Below are 18,523 nucleotides of genomic sequence, written 5' to 3' on the forward strand. Positions count from 1 at the left end.
TAGGAAAAATGTGATAATCTTAATTTGACATTTTCTTCAGCATTTAAATTGGTTTGTCTCATGGTACTCTCATTTTCAATTCCCATGTGTAATATTTTTCACAACAAAATTTATTAGCAACTTTTAATTTTATTCATGTTAAAAATTTAGATTATTATTATTTTTTTTAATTTTTAGAGGTAAAGTCTTGCTCTGTCACCCAGTCTGGGTGGAGTGCAGTGGTGACCATAGCTCACTGCAACCTCAAACTCTTGGGGCGAAGAAATCTTCTCACCTAAGCCTCCCAAACACCTGGGACTACAGGCATGTGCCACCAGGCTCAGCTAATTTTTTTTATTTTTTGTAGAGACAACGTCTTGCTGTGTTGCCCAGCTCGTCTTGAACTCTTAGCTTCAAATGATCCAACTGCCTTGACTTCCCAGAGTGTTGGGATTACAGGCATGAGTCACCATTCCCAGCCTCAGTAACTTTTAAATTAAGAATAATTTATATTATACAGTGAATTATGACATTATAAAAATGTATGTGCAACTTTACATCATTCTAGTTAGGCGAGTGGCTCATGACTGTAAACCCAGCACTTTGGGAAGCAGAGGTAGGAGGATCACTTGGGACCAGAAGAGCAACCCGAGTAACATAGCAAGATCTCATTTCTACAAAAAGATATATATATATATATATGTATTTCCCTAATATATATCTATGTATCTATATATATCCCTAATTTTAAGGTACCGAAGGTTAACAGCATGTTTTTAGATCTCAAATAGAATCAACAGCACTTTTTAATCATAATGTCGAGCAATTGTAGCAAGTTTTAGTTTTACCTGTGAAGAATCTATTTCAATTTCTTATCTTTTACATTAAACAATCATTCCTAAACCTTTAAAATTGTTATTTAGAAGCAAATATGGATGCCTTTTCTTCATTTTCACTGAGTCTACCGTTTGGTAAAATATAAAACATAAAAATTACTTAACAAATTATGCTTGAGAAATTTAAATGTTTATCATTACCCTTTTAATGTTTGAGCATAGATAAGTATGAAATAGTTGTATAATAAAAAAAACTATAGAATATTACTACACATTAAAATCTTGTTAGCAACTTATTTTGTGAATTAACAAATTTTGAGAAAGTCCATGTATTTATTCAGCATTTTTGTTACCTGCGTTTTCTCTGGTTTAGATAAAACCATTGGAAAATTATTTAATCACCTAGCTCTTTATCTGAATTATCATATATTTATAAAAAAAAAGATTGGTATCTGGTTGAGCTAGTTTTTTCACCCATTTCTATGACAAACACGTTTGAAGCATTTGACAATTCACCTTTTTGCCGTGTTTTAACATTAATTTTCAAGATACATGTATAAAATAATGCGAGACTTTGATTGAAATTTGTGAATGAAAACAAATTCAGAATTACGTAAGGAGAGACTGTAATTAAAAGAAAGACTATTGCAATGGGGCAACACTGTGATCATAGAAATCTGTCTGAAATCAAGCAAAAAAGGTTTTTTTGTTTGTTTTTCTAACTAGGTTAAAGTAGAGGTAAGCAGAAATAAGCAGAATCTTTGTAAGGGAACCTGGACTTGCAAGAGGACATGCCTAGTGGAGTCTGACAGGAAGAGTCTTGCTTTTGATAAGCTGCTTCCCAGCAGAAACTAAGGGTGGCATGGTATTCTGTCTTTGTTTAGGCTTAGAGGCAAGCAGAGGTCAACAGCCTGTAAGAGAAAAACCTGACTAGTTGGGTCAAAATAAAGCAGATGATAATAAGTGGCCACTTGTAAACATTTGGTTAAATTGCTTTGAATTTATAGATTAGTAGAGACAAATGTACGTACTTATGTCAAAGTCATTTTTAATTATAAATTTGAATATGTTCATATTGATTTATAGTTATTTAATACTTACTTTAAAATAAGTTTTATAGATTATGAACAGTTTTTGTTAGGTTTATTATAAAGAATCTGACATACGTGATAGGCAATATATAATGCAAATGCAGGAAATGCAAATAAATTAATAAATTTCAATTAAATTTCAATTCAAAATAAAATTTATATTCCTAGATTTTTTAGTTATTCTTTAAAAAGTCAGTCAAGTATTTCTGCGCCTCTTCATTGTATTGATAACTAAAATGTATCCAAAGTTTATAAACCTCAAGACTATGCTCAGTAGATAATACTCCTTTTGAATCACTGCCCAGAAAAAGATGTAGGATATCACCAGAATCTCAGAAACATACCTCTTGTTCTTTACATATCATTAATTTTTTTTTTCAGAAAAATTACTACTTAATTCTATCTGACACTCTAACTCAGCATTTCTCAACCATTTTTAAAATCATTCTCTTCACAGGTACCTTTCTAGACATTGTATTTGTTAATTTTGTCTCTTCCTGAAACTCTGTATCTGTTTTGTATTATAGATATATCTATATTTAATAAATAAAGAAGAGTTTCCTTTTTACCCCTTATGAGAACGATTTTTGTCTCCCTGTGGGAGATGTCACTATCTTTAATATTATTGTTGAGAACAAGAATCATCTTGTATTTGCATCTGTTAAGTGTATTTTGTGGAGACAATGGAGGCATGCTATATATTTAGGTTTACCTGGGTTCAACTGTTTGTAAATAAAATCATACCAGATTTTCTCTTCCTTTTAGTTCCTTTCACTGAACATATTTAGTGTCAGGTTGTTTCAACATCCAAAATCCTTGGGATGCTAATTTTGCTATTTTCCCCCTGCTGGTTCTCAAGCAGTGGTATTTTTCCAAAGTAGTAATAATGGTCAACTCTTGGCCACAAAATTTTTCTCCTGAATTTTTTTCCTGAAGTTTTATAATTTTACATATATGGTCATATCTATGAACAATTTTCACTTAATTTTGTTAAGGTTATAACTTTTAGTCAAAGACTATTATTTAAATTTACAAATTTAATTACTCAATGCCAATTTGGAAACGCTTTTCTTTGTTGAAGAGTTTGTACTTTTTTCAAAGAGCAATTGACTACATTTCTGTGGCTCTTTATCTGGACTCTATGCTAATCCATAAATACATATGCTCATACTTTCCCTAAAATAAAATGTATTTGTAGTAAATTTTGAGTGCAGATAATGTAAATTTTTTTAACTTCGTTCTTCTTGAATATGAAGTTATGTTTTTACCAATTAGTTTTTAGAATTATATTGTTCAGCTTCAAATATTTTGTTTTCTTGATATCTTTCTGTTATTAATTTCTAATTTAATCCTACTTTGGAAACATTTAAATGCATTCATGTGTGCTTTATGACAACACAATGTAGTCTGTCTTGACAATGCAAGTTATAGAAGATGCATTGTAATTAGGAGTGGTTATGGAATTGGTTCAATAGAAAAGAAATAATCATTATAAGTGTTGAAGAACGGTATTAAATTCAAGACACTGTAAGTGTTGGTAAGAAAAAAAGTATGTACTCAGGGAAGATAACTAATCTCAAGAAGTTCTGTTAAAACCAGAAGACTGCTTTGAACACTTTTAAAATTCTCATTTTCTGCATATGCATGGCACATTATTCAGGATATATAGCTCAGGTTCTGATTATATGTACATATAAATTCAGTGCCAAGATCTCTCCCATATTAAAACCAGGACTTTGATAATAGAGAGCACTAACATCTGAGATGATATAACTGAATAAATAAACCTGACCATCTTGAAAATATATAATCTTTTAAACAGTCTGGGCTAGTAAAGCATTCATTGTCTCCACTAAATAAACTCACCGGATGCAAATACGGGATGATTCTTATTCTCAACAAGCTCATGTGTACCTCTTTCATTGGCAAAAGGTGAATCATAAATTTCAGGTCTCATCTGAGTGGCACAAGTGTCGACTCTACTGTAGGAGAAAAGAGTAACTACAACGCATGAATAATGTACTAGGAGGAAGAAGAAAATACATACGGAATGGCTCTTGAGATGTTGCAATACGTGTGTGGGACAGGTAAAAGTTTATTCACATGGAAAAGCTTACCTGATTCTCAAGATTTACTGTTCTGACACAGGCAAAAGAAGGCTCCTTGAAATTCAGATACAATGATGCCTAAAATAATTAAGTTGGAGATGCAGGAACTCCTTCATAATTGGATTGATGAAGAGTTAAGAGTACTTAGGGATATAAAATGAGTTTACTATGTTGACTAAAGAACAAATGCCTTAAATCTATCAAATTTTGACAAGAAGTCTTTATATTAAAAACTATGAGAAACATTGTCTCAATATGCATCTCTCATTTTGGGAGTCTAAAAATATCTTGCTATTCTCATATTGTATTTCATATTTTGATGGAAACATATGATAGGAGTTTTTTTTGTGCTTATCAATGTTTCTTAAATTTGTCTTTACTTTCCTCCTCCTTAGGAGTCTTTTAAAACATACCTGTTTATTTAGTGTCTGTATATTTATAAACTATATGCAAAAAATAAAGACTTAAAAATTTTAAAGGTATCAACATTTAATTTGACCCATAACTGACTGTATTCATTGAGTAGCTTTTAAGGTACTTGGAAACAAATTATACCCCCTTATAAAAATAAAGTGGTTAATATGACAACAATCTAACCCAATTTTCCTAGTATTAATTGTATTTATGAGTGACTTATATCTCTTGGTTCTCCCTTTTCTTAATAGACTGCTTCTTCATGATTCAGTTTATTTTATTACACATTTGTAATGAGATAAAGCAATTTCAAGTGAAAAAAACTTCAACTATGCTTGAGTCAGCCAAGTTTGCAAATGTAAACAAACATATTAACTTTTTTCTTTTAAAATTTTCATGCTTAATAACAATGATGCATAGTTTAGAGATTAAAATGTATGATTTATTTTAAGACTTACATTTACTGACAGAGAGCTGTTACATTGGCAGGTATAAAGTAATTTACACATTTAAATTGAGATAAAAGTTCTAACAGAAGTCCTAGATTGATTGAAGCCCACATAGATGTCTCGATTAAAATAAAATGATGGCTACGAGGCAAATGAAAAACAATACATTTTTTCTAACAATTTTATATAAATTTATCACTAAAAACATTTTCTGACATGAATAACAGAATAATAGAATTAACGAGTCTTTCTACATATAGACTATAAGATGGCTGAAATAATTGCATTATGAATTGATTACTATAAAATGGATGTTCTGCACACTAGAACATATCCAATCAAAACTCTTTTATTTACTTTTAGTTATTATTCTTAATCATGTAACAAAGTGATAAATCATGTATTATAATTAACATTATTTATTTTATAATTAGAACCTTTAATAATTTAAAGATATTTAACAAAAGAATTAGCTTTTTTAATTCAGGTGTCAGCAATGTTTTTCTGTAAGTGCCAAATTTCAGAGAAAGAATTCATAGACATCATGGAAACCAGTGAATGTCACTCAGTTTTAATAAAACTTTATTTGCAAACACAGATGGAGAGTCAGGCTTGCCACACAGGCTGATATTTGCTGACCCTATTGAACTAAATAGGCCAGGAATAACAAAACAGTACTGTGAGCCTTAATTATGAAACTATTTTTGCGCATTGATGCTATTTTGAATGAAACAAACATCACGTTTAATTTAATCTCCTCAGTGACTCTCGGTATTTATTTGTTCTGTGAGGATTTATCAAACACTTAATAGTTCTCACACACCAGGGTAGAATATATATATTAAAAAGATGTGTGTGTCTAGATATTGTACAGCTACTAGATTACTTTTGTCATTTTCTAAAGTTCCGATTAGTGTTTGTTGCAAACAACTCACTCTGATAAAATTAAATAACAAAGCCGTATCAAATATTTTTGCACTTTGTAAAATGTTTACTAAAGCATAAATTTCAATAGGAGAATATCAGAATTACATTAGCTTTTGACATGATTTACCTCTGTGTCCCCACCCAAATCTCATGTTGAGCTGTAATCCCTAGTGTTGGAGTTGGGACCTTGAGGGAGGTGCTCGGATCATGGGGGTGGTTTCTAATGGTTTAGCACCATTCCCCTAAGTGCTGTCTTGTGATAGAGTTCTCATGAGATCCGGTTGTTTAAAAGTGTGTAGGACCTCCTTCTTTCAGTCTCTTCTTCCTGCTCCAGCCATGAGGTACATGCGGGCTTCCCATTTACACTTCACCATGACTGTAAGTCTCTTGAGGTCTCCCCAGCTATGCTTCCTGTACAGCCTGCAGAACAGTGAGCCATTAAACCTCTTTATAAATTACCCATTCTCTAGTAGTTATTTTTAGCAATGCAGGAATGAACTAATACAGCACTCAAATCTTTCCAATATATATCAGTGCTATAGTTACTGGAGAAACACTGATACCGATTTATTACTTGCGTTATTCACTGACAAATTATTTATGAGTTTTCTCAAGAATGACCAGACAAGGGAAATCAGTGCTAACAAGAACAACAAAGATTAAGGGTGTGGTTTTACCAATTCAGCTTATCAATAGAGATAGTCCCAAAGTAGTAATCATTTAATTGAAAGAGAGTTGAATACACCAAGAACAGAGACCAGTACATAAACAAGTAAACTTGGGATACACATAAATTAGACACATTACAATGACACGTTCAGCTAATTACTCTTATCAAGAAAGAAAGAACAAAATGACAATTGAAATATTAAATAATTAAATGTGAATAAAAATGTGCTTATCAAGGCCTACTAGTATCAACATGAGTAAACAACTTTGGGTTTTATTCATTAGAGAGAGATGGTATTATTGAAATGTCAGTTATCAAAGTTGATTTTTCTAACTCTGAAAAAAGTATTGTTTTACATCTGCAGAAAAACTACTTTTTAAAATTTTTTTAACAATGAACTATTTCAAGGACTACAAATATATAAAACATGTATTTTGGGGGAAAGTGTATTTTTTAAAAAAGCTGACTTTTACTTTTTTTCAAAATAAATTCTTCTCATAATTTGGCACATGCATTTTTTTTTCCTGTGGGCTTATTCAGTCTAGGAATATCTCATTATTTAAAAAAAAAAAAAAAAAAAAAAAAAAAAAAAAAACCTCTCATGCATTTCTTAATGTGGAGCTTTTAATAACAAATAGCCAAGTAAAAGAGTTGGAGGGTTAAATGAACGATATAACATATACCTCCTTGTTAAAGTCTCCTACTCAGTATTTATTAGGCTGTCTTCTTTTTTACCATTATGGAGGCATTAACATTAGAAATTTTCTCAAAGAACTAGGAAAAATTTTAACGTGCCTTACCCTTGTTTTTATTCTTCTAATGAGTAATATTTTCACAAAATAAAAATATTGGTTTTTCATGAAGGGTTGCCCCATATCCTTCTCTCAGTGAGACCAATGTGATTGCTGAAAACAGTATTTGTTTCCTTTGCTCCCAACTAGGTAAAATTGAAATAACTTTAGTGTAATTAAGTGCTCCATTTTTCTAAGAGATAGAAAATGAGTTATTATTATATGCATCATTTTTTTTCTCCTATTTTCTGGGTTTCCTCTATTTCCCACTTCCTACTTAGCCCTTTAGAAATGTAATTAGAATCTTTCACTTCCCCTTCACCAGATGCTCCCTAAGGGGTAAGTTCATCTAACTATGTGCTTAGAAGCTCCAGAATGGAGCTCCCTCCCACCGGGAGACTGCCTCCAGAGACCACAGTCAATTTACAACCCAAAGTATGCCTGCTATGAAACTCTCACTCACCAGGAATCTGCCTCAAGAAATAACAGGCAATTTAAAACTCAAAATCCCTGTGAAACCTTGTCCCACCTGGAGAGGCCCGGCCACCTTTACAACCTAGTTCTGCCGCTGTCCACAAAGGTAACAACTTGACAGCTTGGCATGTAAGGCACCAAAACTAGTACACAGAGCCTCCCCACATCTGCCCACCTCCTCCCCTTTGAAGAGTGCACACTTTTTCCTCCAAAAGTATAGTAGTATCCTTAAGGCAGGAAGCTATACTTCTTCCCACAAACTAGCTTTGGAATAAAAAGTCACTTTCATTATATCAGATCTTGCTCTTGTTAATTGGACTCTGCAAGTGGCCAGTGACTGAACCTGCATTTTGGTTACATTAGCAGCTTGCAAAATCCCCTCCTAGGTTCTCTCACCTGGAGATAAATGGTTATTATGATAAAAAAAAAAAAAATGGCCAGTATAAATATCTGAATTTGCCCCACACCAACACAGTAAAAAAAATGCAATGCAGCATTTTAGGAGGAATCACAGACATTAGTGCCACCATAAAGGAGATATGAGTGGTGATCACTATTATATCATCTTTTAATCCATTCAAATTGCCTCAGAGAAATGAGACGCATTATGACAAATACAAGTGTATTAATACAAACCAAATCAAGCTGTAGCTCCAATTGCACCTGTTGTACTGGATGTGGTATGTTAATTAGGTTGATCAATAGGGCTCCTTGATACTGAAGACCACATAAAGTCTTCAATATCCAGGCAAAAAAAATCTTTAAAAGTATACAGAAACACAAGATAAATGAGTTTTTCTCTTCAGCCTGTGGTTTTAATATTTTACACAGATTTCTTTCATTAAAAATAGCTAAGTTCATAAAGTTTATATTCAAAATTTAATTGATTTTGTTTTTGGGCAATGTAGTGATATAAAAGTGTTGAAAATAGAGTTTTCCTTTTGAAATCAGTGGAGCATAGAAAGAAATTTTAGTTTATTTCTCAGTGTGCATATCTGATTTGTACAGAGTTCTCAAAATACCAAATAGTTATTAGGTGTTTTTATTCTTTTCAGATTCATTGTCTGTTTTTTGTTTATTTGTTTGTTTTTAAATCAATCATGCTTCCTTTAAGTATCTGACTATGGAGGTGTCTGTACTTGTGGCTTCTTAAAAACTCAAATGGTAATTTAATGCAGATATAGTGTTTCTCACTAGTGACGATCACTTTATATTTATATATTTTATGCTCAACTCAGCCAGCATAGAGCCTATCTAGTGAAAGATACACAGATTTAAATAGTGGTATAGCATGAATAAGTGATAAACTTAAATATTTCACCTTCAAATACATTTAAATACAGATTACATATATTTTTTTTCATCCTGAGAAGTAAATATTATATTGACAGTTTTATTTTCTGATTGAATGCAGCCCTTTACATAAAAGTATAATTTCCTTGTTTATATTGTTAATACTGCATAATCTATGTATTTATATGAAAGCAAGATAATAAATATTGCTAAATAGCTTTTGCAGGTATTAATAAAATAAAATCACAAATATACTTCTAAGTCAATTAGAACATTTAGTTAACATGTGACAATAATTAGAGCAGAAAGTTGTCAATCAAGATTCTAACTTTTAAACATAATGGTCAACTTTATTTTATGTTGTTAGATTCCAAAATTTCAGTCTTCCAGTCATTTCCTTTGTTTGTTTTTTGTTTGCTTCTGAGACAAGGTCTCAGTCTGTCATGGAGGCTGCAGTTCAGTGGTGCTATCCTAGCTCACTGCAGCTTCAGCCTCCTGGACTCAAACAATTCTCCCACCTCAGGCTCCTGATGAGGGACTACAGGCATGCACCACTACGCCTGGCAATTGTTAAATATTTTGTGGAGACAGGGTTTTGCTACATTGCCCAGGCTGGTCTTGAACTCCTGTCCTCAAGTGATTCCCCCACCCTGGCTTACCAAAACACTGGGATTATAGGAATTAGGCGCCACACCTGGCCTCTTTTAGACGTTTTTAACAATTTACAGATTTATATAAAAATTATATAATAAATTATACTAACTTTTAGTGCAATGGAAAATATTCTATTAAATAGTTATTCCGATAACTATAGTCAACACATTTCAAAGTTTTACGACTCAAAACATAAGATTATATAATGTATTTTTTTACTCTAAAAGTGGTGATAACAATTTTTAGAAATAAGATATCTTGATGCATAGGGTTAGAAAATATTTTAGGAAACTAATATCAAATGCCTAAAACTTAAAAATTATTCTATTCAGAGTTGCATAGGAAGATACAAGAAGAATCAACTGAAAAAATAAAAATATTTTAAATTTTCATGTCTATACAGCAGGTATATATATTTGTGGGGTGCATGAGATATTTTGATACAGGCATACAACAATAATCACATCAGTGTAAATGGGAGTAGTTGTCACATCAAGCATTCATCATTTCTGTGTGTTACGAACATTCCAATTGTACACCCTCATTTATTCTAAAAGGTAAAACAAATTATTGTTGACTGTAGTCACCCTATTATGCTATCAAATACTATTATACTTATTATACCTAACTACATTATTGTAACCATCAACTATTCCCATTTCCTCCAGCCACAATACTCTTGCCAGCCTTTGGTAACCATCATTCTACTCTCTATCTTCAAGGGTTCAAATGTTTAAACGTTTGGCTCCCATCAGTAATTGAAAACATGTGAAATTTGCCTTTAAATGCCTGAATTCTTGCAGCTATGATTCAAAGATTCTTCTGTGATTTTTCTAAATGAATCTTTACACACTAGACTTACTGCACAGTCATCATTTTGAAATTTCCATTCACATCTTTGGAAAAATTCTCTTCACCTTTCCCCTATATTGAATCCTTTATTTACTGGATCTCATATATATCTTTAATTTTGTTGGCTTATTTACTCATTTTAAATACCATGTCATCCCAAGGTTTTGTGTTAAAGGGATCATAGAAGACATATTTTAAAAATCTTGCATATTGTAAAGTTATTTTATTACAGGTTTCCTCGCTGGAAATGTTTTTTCTCAGATATGTAGAATATTTAATTGTTATTTTTTTTCAATTTTGCTCTTGCCAATGTGCATGCCATTATAAATCACAATTATTTGTGTATAGATATATTGTTTGTTTCTATTCTTGTTTTTGTTATAATTTTCCTGTTTTTCTCATTTCAAGTCTTAGATCTCTTCTCTATGTTTAGTGTTCGTATCGTGATGTACATACTACATTTTTCCCCTTTTTTACTCTTTTTTTTTTCTTTCTTTTAACTTTTAAGTTTGGGGTACATACACAGATCTGTTACATAAGTAAACTTGTGTCATGGGGGTTTGTTGTGCAGTTTATTTTATCCCCCAGGTATTAAGCCTAGTACCCATTAGCTATTTTTCCTGATCCTCTTCCTCCTTCCACCCTCTACTCTCCTATAGGCCCCAGTGTGTTTTTCCCCTCGATGTGTCCACGTGTTCTCATCATTTCCTTCCCACTTATAAGTGAGAACATGTGATATTTGGTTTTCTATTCCTGCATTCGTTTGCTAAGGATGATGTCAATTTCTGGGCATTTCTTTTTTTTTTTTGAGACAGAGTTTCACTCTTGTTGCCCAGGCTGGTGTGCTATGGCCTGATCTTGGCTCACTGCAACCTTGGCCTCCCAGGTTCAAGCAATTCTTCTGCCTCAGTCTCCCGAGTAGCTGGGATTACAGGCATGTGGCACCATGCCTGGCTAATTTTGTATTTTTACTTGAGACGAGGGTTTCTCCATGCAGGCCAGGCTGGTCTCGAACTCCTGACCTCAGGTGATCTGCCCTCCTCGGCCTCCCAAAAGTGCTGGGATTACAGACGTGAGCCACCGCATCCGGCTGATGTCATATTTCTTATTATCATATTAGACACACAGTTGGTCTACGCAAAATGTAAGCCTTAGAACTTCTGTTCTAATAAATTTTAACTAAAATTTCTTTAATACATTTTGCTCCATTTTCTCTTCTTCTCCAACTCTTTTTTGGTTGAAAATAGTATCTCCTGAAATTATTTGTTCTTTACATGTTTTTTTCTACTATTTTCTTCTACTTTCTGCAAGATTTTCTTAAGTGTATTTATTTTCTCTAAATATTTGTTATCTAATTATTTTATGATCTTTTAATTGCTTGGGTTTTTTATGATAGAGAGTTGCATATTTGATGTCTTTTGTTTGCTTTTTTATAAAATGTTAGCTGGAAGCACTGTGTTTATGTCCATGTATTACGTGTGTACAAAGAGATCTAGAAGGGGACAGAGACATTTGATTACAGAACAGCCCTCCAAATGCATCGATAGATAGAAAAAGAACTGTTCCAGAGACAAATATTTTAAAATTTTAAAGTTCTCTATGCAAGTTACAGCCTTAGCTGTTTTGCTCAGTGTCTGAAGGGGACTCAAAGTTTTTGTTTGTTTGTTTTTTAAATTGTGCAGAGGTCAGCAAATCGAGGGTCATGGAACACATTCTGCCCACCATATATTTTTGTACTGACCACAAGCTAAGAAAGATTTTCAATGCTGAAAACAATCAAAATAAGGTGTTTTGTGACACACACTATATAAAATTCAAAGTTTAATATCTAAACAAAAGTGTATTAGAAACCAGCCAAGCTCATTCCTTTACATATTGTCTATGGCTGCTTTTGCTCTGCAATGTGTAATACTAGTTGAGTAGCTGTATCTAAGATCATATTTGTTGTTCTCATTGTTTCACACTGCTTACTACAAGTTACAGTGATGGAGTTACAACTGGAAAGCATTTCCAATGTGTTACATATTATCGTAACATACTATTTTTTCACGTGCTTATTATCAATGCATATTCATCATATTGACATAAGGAAAAATGGACTTCAAATGACATGCTTTTAGGCACAGTGGCGTATGGATTATTTTGTTACCTAATTGCATGGCAAAGCATTTCAGTTATCATGCAGTGATACTAAGAAGACTAAGAACTTACCGCAGTATTTCCCACTCACAAAACAAATTTTCAGAAAAATAAGAAAATTTAGGACGATATTTCATCACAGCAAAACTTCTTTACAATTTTTTAAAAGTCAAAATGAGTCTGCAACTACAGTAAGTTCCCAAGTGGCTCCCTTGTTAGCTCAGCCATGAAAGCTACTTACTTAGGGTGACTTACATAATGCCTGATTGCAGAAGCTAAAGACATGTATTCACAGAAAATCCTTTTGTTTAAGGCTATTAATCTTCGGTTATAACAGTGGCTTTTTCAGTTGTGTACATTAGGAGCAACATGATTAGTCAATTAAGAAAGAGAAGGATTTTATTACTCAGTTTTTTAATTTGTTTGAGAAGTTCTGAGTTGGAAGTGATTGAAGAGTTAACTTCTATGAATAGCCTGCCTAGAACAACTACAGGTGAAAATATTTTCCTAGAAGTTGAGTACAATTTAATACAGACAAATGGAATTTTCTGGGATGAATTATAACTGATGGAGACAAAATTATATAAAAAACTTAATTGGTCAAATTTTAAAAATCTGTAAGAATTTAAAAAGTTTAATGCCTATGGTGTTCACTGTGTTATTTATCAGCAAGTCACTGAGTAAATTATTTGAATCTAAAATGTGTAATCGAATCAGCTGGATCAGTGGGGGAACTTCATTTGATATTGTGGACTCAAAGCAACATCAGTTGCTTATCTTCTCTCGGTCAGAAATAGAAGCTGAATATCTGGACTTCCCCTACTGCAGAGCAGTCTGATGGAGTATAAGTGGTAAATTTTTTGCAGCTTTCTGGGCTCAGGAATGAAATTGAAATCTTTACAAAAGAGGAAAGCAGCTCTCAACCACTATTATCAACACTGAATGGCTTTGGAAATTAGCTTTTGCTGCAGATTTTGATAATGTTCTTTAAATGAATTCAAACTAAAACTGTAAAGTCAAAAAAAAGTTCTGACAGACAAAACTTATACTACGATAACGTCATTTAGATGAAAACATACGTTATTTAAATCACTTGTAATGTCAAGCTACCATGCTGTCAAAAGTTAAAACAAAAGGTAAGATCATCATTCCCTCAAAAATTTGCAGCAGATAAATTTTCTGAGCTTAAACTACAGTTCCAACAACTTTTTTCAGACCCTGATGCAAGTGCAAAGGGAATTTCCATATTTCAAAATACATTTAACTATTCAGTTGAAGAACATCCTCCTTACTTGCAATTGCAAGTGATTAATCTACAACATAATAATAACATGCTAAAAGGCAAATATCAATAGAAGAATCTGAATTTGACAAGTTCCTTCCAATATTTATTAAAATCATATGTTCATTGATTTATGTTAGTATTTGTCATTACCTATCTCTGTGAAAAGACATTTTCAAAGATGAAATAAAAAAAAAAACTCATCACAGATCATCATTAACAGATGAATATTTGCATTTATTCTGATGAGAAGGTACACTAACTTTGATTTTTCATTAACCGAAATATTACACCCTGTGTTAGTTTGCCAGGACTGCTGTAACAAAGTTACTCTAATTGGGTGGCTTAAACAACAGAGATTTATTATCTCATAGAGTTGCAGGACAGAAGTTAGAGAACAGGGGGTTGTAGAATTAATTACTTCTGTGGACTCTGAGAAAGAATCTGTTTTATGTGTCAACCTAAATAACAGACAGAGAGGAAGACTCTCTAAAAAAAAAAAAAAAAAAAAAAAAAAATGATGTTTATTCAGAAGTAAGCCTTGTAATGCAAATACACAAGCCATAGTAAACTATATGCATATTTAGGTAGGTAAATGAAGATAAATGTTTTTAAAGGAAAAATGAAGAGAATTACATAAATGCTTTGAGATAATTATTCTTTGCTATGAGGATCACTAATAAGAGAGGGACCAGTCTGAGGCTGGATAGGCAACTGCTGAGCAGATGTCTTCTCAGAAGTATTTTTCGTATGAAGTTGTGATGATCTTTGTGCAAGGCTGTGATGTTTGTAGAGACTTTTGTGATAGTTCTCTTTTCAGGCACTTGTGCATGAGGACCCTCCCTTCATGACTTATGACCATAAGTCTTTCTCCCTGATGCATGTTTGTCTTCAGTTTTCACTTTTCATAAACACACCAACAATACTGGATTAGGGCCCTTTCTAATGACCCCATTTTAACTTAATTTCTTCTGTAAATTCCCTATCTTCAAATAAGGTTACGTTGGGAGGTATTGAGAATTAGTACTTCAACACATGAGTTTTAGAGGGATGCAATTGAATCTGTAACTCCCTCCCTCCAAAATAATGTTATTCTTCTTATTAGAACTGCATTATAAAATATTATGCATTATTATTACTATTATTTTGATAGTGATCCTTAATAATTTGTAGAAATGTATTCCACTATATCTTATTGTATTATTAAATATATTTATTCAAAAAATGTGCCCACCGTTACGTAAATTTCACTTGACCCTGATATGTTCAGTTTAGTGCTGCACCTTTGCTCTTCTATTTATCTGATGATTAAATGCTTGCTGCTCTGTGTTTTAAATGGTGATGTAGAGAGACCAGGATTCTTTTACTCAACTCTACTAGCTGGGATTTCAGCATATTGAAACCATGCCAAGTAAACCTATTATTTAAACCTGTGGTGTGTCTGTAATGTGTATGCCTCCACTCAAGACCTACTACATTAGAAATTCTAGAGTGGAGCCTAGCAGTTTCTATGTCTTTATTTTAATGAACTGTCCAAGTGATTCTGATATGTCCTAAGTTTACATACACACACATACACGCACACGCACACTTACACCATTGTCACCATCACTGCCTATTTTGCTTTTAGTAATGAATTATCTACAAATTTGTGTGGGTCAAAGTCAAATTTTGTGTCATAATTGCAACCCCCTGGCAGGTTGCTGGTGGTGGTTAGGTACTGTTATTGGAAAGGGGTCACGAAACAGATCTCAATTGAGGGTTCTTGGATTTCGAGCAAGAAAGAATTTGAGATGAATCCAGAAAGGGAAAGCAAGTTTATTAAGAAAGTAAAAGAATAAAGAATGTCTATTCCCTAGGCAGAGAAGCCCCGAGGGCTGCTGGTTGGCTGTTTTTATGGTTATTTCTTGATCACATGCGAAATAAGGGGTGGATTATTCATGAGTTTTCCAGGAAAGGACTGGGCCATTCCTGAAACTGAAGGTTCCTCCTGTTTTTAGACCATAAGGGGTAACCTTCCAGAAATCACCATGGCATCTGTAGACTGTCATGGCACTGTGGGAGTGTCTTGTAGCATGTTAATGTATTATAATTAGCATCTAGTGAGCAATGAGGACAACCAGACATCACTTCTGTTGCCATCTTGGTTTTGGTGAGTGTTGGTCAGTTTTTTTATTGCATGTTGTTTTATCAGCAAGGTCTTTGTGACCTGTACCTTGTGCTGGCCAGCTGCTATCTCATCCTGTGACTTAGAATGCCTGACTTATTAGGAATGCAGCCCAGTAGGTCTCAGCCTTATTTTACCCAGCTCTTATTCAAGATGGAATTGCTCTGGTTCCAACACCTCTGACAGTATTAACAGCTGGCCTCTACCATTCCAGCTCCTATCATTACCAAAGATATTAACAAGCCCAGCTTTGTGACCACTTCTACTATCACTCATGACCTGCAGAGGATTGTTACCACAAAACTTTGCAATTCTGGTATCCCACTAACCAGTGCATTTCTGATACGCTTAATGAAGAGTGTATCTTCTGGGACTTCCCTTGAAACATAGTACTCTAGAGGATTTTCAGGCTTTGCACCATATATCCATTCTAGTATACCAACTATATTTTTATCTTGTCCTTCACTGTCTGCCACAATGGTTCAGGTATTTCCATTTCACACAGTATGGGTCTTTGCTCCAAGAACTGCTATCCTAGTGAGTTTATTGACTTCAGACCTTACAAATCAATGGCCACATATCGTGTACTTAAGGCTCTATTAATCTGCCCTTAAAAACTGGATTTTTTGTTAGTGTATTAAATCACAGTCTGAAAGAGTTACCCCCAGTTCAAAAACTTTTCAGTATCAAATATGATGTTCTATTTTCCTTAACCAAGCAACCTCAGAATCCAGTCCCATGCATACTCCCCTGGCTACTGCCGGTACACGGTGACTAAATTATTGGACCTCCTTTGGGATATAGTCCCTTTCTTTCATTATCTTCACCTGTGATATTTGCCATTTAACCAGAGTTATGACCCAGGAATCCAGGAAAGAATAGGAAGACAGAGATCCTGAGGAAGGATCTCATTGCTTTGTAGGAATGAGACTTCCTTAGCATTTTCTCACACTGGAGATTCTTTACTCTTAATAAGGAGGCAATGGCCACTTCTGCAACTTCTAAGCATAGAGGGGAGTCTTGGAGAGTCAATTTGGGGAGTTATTTACCCAGATATTTTCATCACAGTGGTATGACAGATCTCAGCAGATATTCTTCTTGAAGCTTGATAAATCTATTCAATCCTGAGTTTCGCCTTCAGTTTTTGTATTCTCCCACCTCTTGTTATCAATCACAACGTTCCTTTGCCCTTCACACTTAATTTTCATTGTTCATTAACTGCTTTCAGTTTTTTATTATACCTCCGAGGACATCAATGCAGCTCAATAACAACCAGCCAGTTCTGTTGTCCTTCAATGCACTCTCCCAGTTTTCAAAGTCTTATTTATTGCAAAATGCAGAACATTTCCTCCACTGTGACAATATTCCAAATTGCCCAGTGAATATTTTAACAATAGAGCTTTTACATTGTGCAGAGATGAATGTCCCACCTACTGCCTGAGATGGAGTCCTACTGCCAATGAGACACGATGATTTAGTCCCCAAATCTCCACTTACCACCTGCTTTTACAAACTCTCCAATTATGCCATTTCAGGACTTGTTGGAGGCAGATGTTGATATGGAGTTTGAGTGTGAGAATTTTACTGGGGGGAGAACGCTGTGAAATGAAAAGGGCAGATGAAGCAGGCCAAGGTGGGAAAAAATTCTGATTGTGAAGCGAGTGTGATGTAAGTGGAAGAAAATTCAAGGGCCAGGTACAGTGGCTCACTCTTTTAATCTCAGCACTTTGGGAGACCAAGGCGGGCAGATAACTTGAGGTCAGGAGTTTGAGACCACCCTGGCCAACATGGTGAAACCCCATCTCTACCAAGAATATAAAAAAGTTAGTCGGACCTGGTGGCGAGTGCCTGTAATCCCAGCTGCTCAGGAGGATGAGGTGGGAGAATTGCTTGGACCTGGAAGGTGGAGGCTGCGGTGAGCCGAGATTGCACCACTGCCCTCCAGTCTGGGCAACAGAGTGAGACTCCGTCTCAAAAAAAAAGAAAGAAAAAAAAAAAAAGAAAAATTGGAAGAGGAAGCAGAACTGAGACAAGAGAGCATCGGCCTACAATGTACTTCTGACAATGTCCGAACAACCCAACAGGGAGTTCTGGAGTAAAAACAATAGCCAGACCCTATTTAGCCCACTGGGCACAGTAATTTGCTGGGACAAATGACTGGGAAGCTCATGAGCTCAACTCAAAATCAGAGACAGATCCAAAGGCCACCATACCTGAAAGCTGTCTGTGAAATACACACCTCTTAAAGTTGAAAGACATGTTATTTCTTGAAAGGAGATCCAGGCAGTGAATTTCTGCCATATATCCTCTTATGATCTTACATGCTTATGACTTTATCATGAGCTCTAAAGAAGCAGATATATTCAGATTTGTTTTCAATATGCAAAAACAAAACAA

The sequence above is a fragment of the Chlorocebus sabaeus genome, chromosome 7, assembly GCF_047675955.1.
Source record: "Chlorocebus sabaeus isolate Y175 chromosome 7, mChlSab1.0.hap1, whole genome shotgun sequence".
In the NCBI taxonomy this organism is placed as follows: domain Eukaryota; kingdom Metazoa; phylum Chordata; class Mammalia; order Primates; family Cercopithecidae; genus Chlorocebus; species Chlorocebus sabaeus.